The 5,341-nt window shown below is 47.9% G+C and overlaps 1 protein-coding gene across 1 annotated transcript in view; it reads right to left on the bottom strand.

The window, feature by feature from the left end:
- Positions 1–4,016, bottom strand: part of SBK1 (SH3 domain binding kinase 1) — a 32,643-nt gene extending 28,627 nt beyond the window's left edge. Inside the window, exon 1 of the mRNA XM_018561457.1 lies at positions 3,945–4,016. The gene's annotated coding sequence lies outside the window, so the exon portion shown is untranslated. The remainder of the gene's footprint in view (positions 1–3,944) is intronic.
- Positions 4,017–5,341: the final 1,325 nt, after the last annotated feature.

The raw sequence follows: 5,341 nt of genomic DNA, 5'->3' as shown, positions 1-5,341 counted from the left end.
CGTTACCCTAAGCTCAGTATACCGCGAGCTACAGCTCGCGGTATACTGAGACGCAGCAGCCGGAGCGGATCCCGATGTAGATAACGGGATCCGCCCAGCTGCGTGAGTGACAGCTGGCTCTGCCTATCTAGAGGCAGAGCCAGCTGTACCCGCCCCCTCCCCCGTCCGTTCCGCCAGTCAGCGCTGGCAGATCGGAGCGGGGAGAGGGGAATCCAGCAACTCCCCTGTCATGGCAGAGAGCCGTGACAGGATCGGAAGGTGAGCGAACCTGGTATGTGTTCGCTCACCTCCCGATCTACTGAGCCGACCTGTGACAGTCTCATTGTCACAGGTCGGCTAGAACTATGAGGTGAGTGGAAATCACTCATCTCATAGTTCTCCTTTAAACTTTTTGTATAAAAAAAACCTCACTTATGTAGCCATGTGGTGTGTTATACAGACCTGCATACATTTGTGCCGTAATCTGCCTGGAATTCAGCTTTAAAGTGAACCTGTTGCAAGCACCACTAGTTGCTTATACTTACCTTCGCTTTTCTCTGTTGAAGCTCTATTCAAAGAGAGAATAGAGCAAGCTGAGAAGTCTCTCCTTGATATTTTTTAATTGGCAGGATGGAGTCAGGGTACATAAGTATGTGCTGCTGGTGGGGCCGCCATTATAGAGAACCTGTTGCTTTATGGGCAAAGCCCAGGTTCGCTTTAATGCTGTTTTGTCTCCAATTTATACAGATATTTGGCCATTGCCTGCAGGTACTGAGCCATGTAAGATCCTACAACCAAATAAACAGCAAAACTGGGAATGCAAAGCACTTCTTATCACTCTGAAGTTTTTTTCCAACATGCTGGGAACATCCCAGACATGCACTGAAACTAAAGAGTGCTGGCAGCTTGCAAAAAAACTGCGGCACTGGTAACAAGGGAAGGCCGAGCCCTCGTTTCCAGTTCCCAACAATTAGAAATTTGCTACTCTGAGACTGGTCTAAAACTAAGTTGTCAGGAATCTGCCTCTGGAGGGTCATGTCTGTGGCTGTCAGCCTTTGCAATGCCTCATGGGACTTGTAGTTCCACAACAGCTGGAGTGCTGAGGTTGCCAGTCCATGCTAACGACCATTTCTTGTTGTCCATAGCCACCAATCAGCTTCCAAGTGTCATATCTGCAATGCAGAGTTGTGTGCAGAAACAAGGGTTCTGATTGGCTGCCATACAACAGTCTTGTTAGCACACTTTTAATTCATAGGGCCTATGGGGCTGAACAATAAACTGTAAACTGTATTTGCTGCGTTAAAATAAATCAAGGCTTCTAAGTTATGGTGGTCAACAAGACATTGTTCGTACAGTGAATTTTCATACATCTGGTCCTTTTGTTTTAAATATGACCAACAATATACAGGATTACACTGAACTCAGAAACGGAACGATGATGCCTTCCCCTCCAGTTTTCAAAGGAAGCCTGCCATAATAAATGTAGCCACTTGACTTGACTCCATCTAAAAATGCGAAGGGAGGCTAGCAATCAGTTCCTTTGGCTTCAGTACTAATTCTTTGGCTGCCATCAGGGCTGTCTCTAAAGTTTTCGCTGCCTGAGGCCAGGTGGCTGGGGGTGGCGGTGTTGGTGGTGCACATTCCAGGGGAAGGGGGTGTTGGGGGGTTGCTGGTGGTGCACATTGGGGGGTGGCAGTAGCAGTGTTGGATGGGTAAAGGGGGATCCTGGTGGTCTAGGCGGGGGTGTGCACCTTACCTCTGGCTCCGGCTCTGTCCGGCGTCCCGCCCAGCTCACTGATGTCACTGGTTGCCAGAAGCTGAGCAGGACGCCGGCCAGGGCGTCACAGGTTGCTAGGCTCTTAGCAACCTGGGACGCTCTGGCCTGAAAGGGGAAAGCAGGTACATCTGCTCTCCCACCCACATGACCCTAAGAGATGCCGCCTAAGGCTACCGCCTCAGACGGCCTCAATATAGGGACTTCAATACTTTGAGTCATTGGCTCAGAAAGCATTTTCAGAAGGATGTCAGTGATGGCAGCCAACATTTGTTTATCACTGCAGGCTTCATTGAAAACAAGTTGTCTCTGCATCCTCTAGCAACAAGGAGCTGAGGTATGGTTCCTTTACAGAGAAGGCGACCTGACCTGCAAATCAAGTGATTCTGATTCTCTTAAATATAAAATATGAGCATGGAATTGCCCAATCTCAGATTTCACCAAATTCGATCCTGGATTTAAAAAATTGGTGCCGTTTTCCAGATGGTAATTCTGAATTTTAAGGGGAGTTTTTTTTTCAAAAAAAGTAGGGTTCCCCCTTTACATTAGAGTCCCCTCTTCAAATGAGGAGCCCCCCCTTTTACATGAGAGTCGCCACCTTTAACATCAGAGTCCCCCCTTTCACATTAGGAGCCCCCTTCACATCAGAAGCCTGCCTGCACTACGAAAAGGCATGACTTCGAGGCACCAAGGCAACCAGAAGGCACTCCAGGGTGCCACTGCACACTGGTTGAGAAAGGCTGCCCTATTCTATGGAGAAAAGGGAGCAATTCTTGAACAATGCACAAATATCCCAGTTCCTCGTTATGGCACGGGTCTTGTACATGGCCTAATGACCAAAGCAAGCGTGGAACTAAAGCCAAAGCAGACCAGGCGACTGCTATGGGGGCCCAAAGCTGTCCAGCTTCACAATGATTTATAATGCACTAACATTTAAAAAAACGAATGCATACTGTATATAGCTTAGGAACGTCTATACAATTTCTATTTAAGCAGTTAGCATTCTGTATCATTCGAAAAACTGCTTTAGAGATGGAAATTAGAGAAGCAAAGGGGGGCCCTAATGGTGGGGCCCTGGTTCAATGCTCAATTTGATTGCTGCCTAGCCCTAGATGAGAAATATCTACATGTCTCCATGTATAGAAACAAGGCGAGTGACACAGACCTAGGCACGGATAATGTATTGCATTATCCTAGAGACCTTCCGAATGGTCTGTGGTTCACCCCTCCGTCTCACACGCCAACAATGCCGCAGAGGTAGTCATGTCGGTCCACACAGCGATGCCTTGTAAATATCATTCATACAGAAAGGCCCTGTGTCTATCAATCACACACAAACAGATTATACAGCATTGCCGTGTAGGTGTGAGAGGCTTAAGTACACAGATGTACACATACTTTCCAGGACATGCCAACCTCCACTGCTGTTAAGTCATGCCTTTGTAATGCGTAGCGATAGGGTGCCACCTGGCTGGTATTTTACTGGCCGGGCCAGGAAAAAACGGGGCTGGATGCCAATGTTATTAATAGGGCAGACGTTAAAAAGATTTTTTAAAAAGGCTGTTTTGGTTTTTTTTTAAGGTGGCGACCATATTTATAAAAACAGAATAATCCCTTCAATCCAAGACCGGCTTAATTTGACATAAGGCCCGGTTAACCCTTCCTTGCCCGATTTAATGATTATTTAATTATTTTCCTCCGGTGAACGCTCCGAGATATCACACCGAGGCTTAAAAGGCTTGTGGCTGTGATCTGTGGTGTAGCAGAGACTGGGTAACGGCGCGATGCTCTGCAGGCCTTGGACTCTGAGCGTGGCTAATAGGATATCTGAAGCGATGGTCTGCAGTTGCCAGGCAGAAAAAGTGTTAAGGAACTAATGTTATCTCCGGCTTGGAAAAAAAAAAAAAAACAGGAGCCGGGGAGCTTGGAGTAGATCCTGCGCGTGCAAAGGTTTAATGAAAGGGTAACGCATCAATGGGCAATGCACTGCAGGTCTTTGGTAGCAAATAGGCAAAGGCTATTGATGGGTCTGGTAAGGAAGGGGTCAAAGTGCATAGTCTAGCATTTCAGGGTACAAATACATTTGCTAGAGTAATGTTTGGGTTGTAGAGGTGGAGACAGAGTTAGCATTGGCCTGGCATGCCAGAGATTAATGGTGCATTGCTAGTCTGCAGATACCGGTCTTTCTTACCTGTAGCTGTCAGTAATCAGATGCTGGTTGGGAGAATCCCCCTGCTCCTTTCATCCCGTGTCCGACTTTCCTTTCCTGCCTCTCTGTCCTGACCTGTCCTCTGACTGGGCAGACCTGCACACCTCAATTGTTCGGACCAGCTGTGATCAGGGTCAGAGATGAAACAAGCCAGACTGTCTCCTCCAGAGCTCCTTTCTTTCCTGTCTGACACCCTCTGTCACCATTAAGGTCCCTTCCCTTCTGTATGTCAGCCTTTTGTTGCTCCTGAAAACTGTGTTGTCCTCCCTTCTCTGCTTCTGTGTCTCTGTTCCTGCACGCTGTGCTGTCCTGCCTTCCCTGAATTTGTGTCAGCTTCTGTACACTGTGCTGTCTGTCCTTCTCTGGTTCTGCTTTGGTTCCTGTACACCGTGCTGTCTTTCCTTTGTTAGTTCTGTGTCTGTTCCTGTACGCTGTGCTGTCCTTCTCTTGTTGGTTCTGTGTCTGTTCCTGCACACTGTGCTGTCCTTCCTTTGTAGGTTCTGTGTTTGTCCCTCCTTTGTTGGTTCTGTGTCTGTTCTTGCACCCTGTGCCGTCCTTTCTTCCCTGGTCCCCTGGTTTGTTCCAGCTCTCTGTCCTGTTCTTCCCTTGTAAGTTCTGTGTCTATTCCTGCATGGTGTGCTGTCCTTCCTTCCCTGGTCCCCTAGTCTGTTATTGCACACTGTGCTGTCCTTCCTTTCTTGGCCCCCCTGGTCTGTTCTTGCACGCCGTGCTGTCCTTCCCTTGTAGGTTCTGCCTCTGTTCCTGCACACTGTGCTGTCCCCTTACCCGTAGCTGTCTTTGTCTCTGCACCCTGTGCTGTTCTCTTCCCGTGTTCAGTCTCGTCTCTGTAGCCTGGGCTGTTCTATCCCTTCCCAGGTTTGTAATCTCAGTCCCTGCAGCCAATGCTCTCCTTCCCTTCTTCCAAGCTCATTCTCCTCTACTCATTCAGGCGGCTCTCCCTCCTTTGTCAGTCCCCCCGCCTGTCTCTCCCAGTCTGTGCTGCTCTCTGTTTCATCCCTCTGTTATTCTTGCTGTCTCTTCTCCCCGTATCCCTCTTTCTGTGTGTGTTCTGTGTGACAGTGTCTCCACTCCCTGTTTATCCTGTGTGCTTCCCCCTCCCCTGTACTCTATACGTCTCTTCCGTTTCTTCCTCCTTCTCCTCTATATTCCCATCACTCTTGCTGTCCTGTAATAACCCTATGTGGTCCTCTCGCTAGCACTCTATTTAATCCCATCCCATTTTTTTAATGGAAAATGGAGAAGAAAAAAAAAATAGGAAGCTTTGTCAATTTTTATTTTTTTGGGGACATCTATGAGGTTGGTTGGAAATCTGGAACAAAGGACAGTTTCACATAACAACTAATTAGGAGTCACATATA

Source organism: Nanorana parkeri, unplaced genomic scaffold, assembly GCF_000935625.1.
Source record: "Nanorana parkeri isolate BGI_ZX_2015 unplaced genomic scaffold, ASM93562v1 scaffold19, whole genome shotgun sequence".
Classification (NCBI taxonomy): domain Eukaryota; kingdom Metazoa; phylum Chordata; class Amphibia; order Anura; family Dicroglossidae; genus Nanorana; species Nanorana parkeri.
Note: the sequence above shows the minus strand (reverse complement) of the source record. Positions and strands in the feature narration are given on the sequence as shown.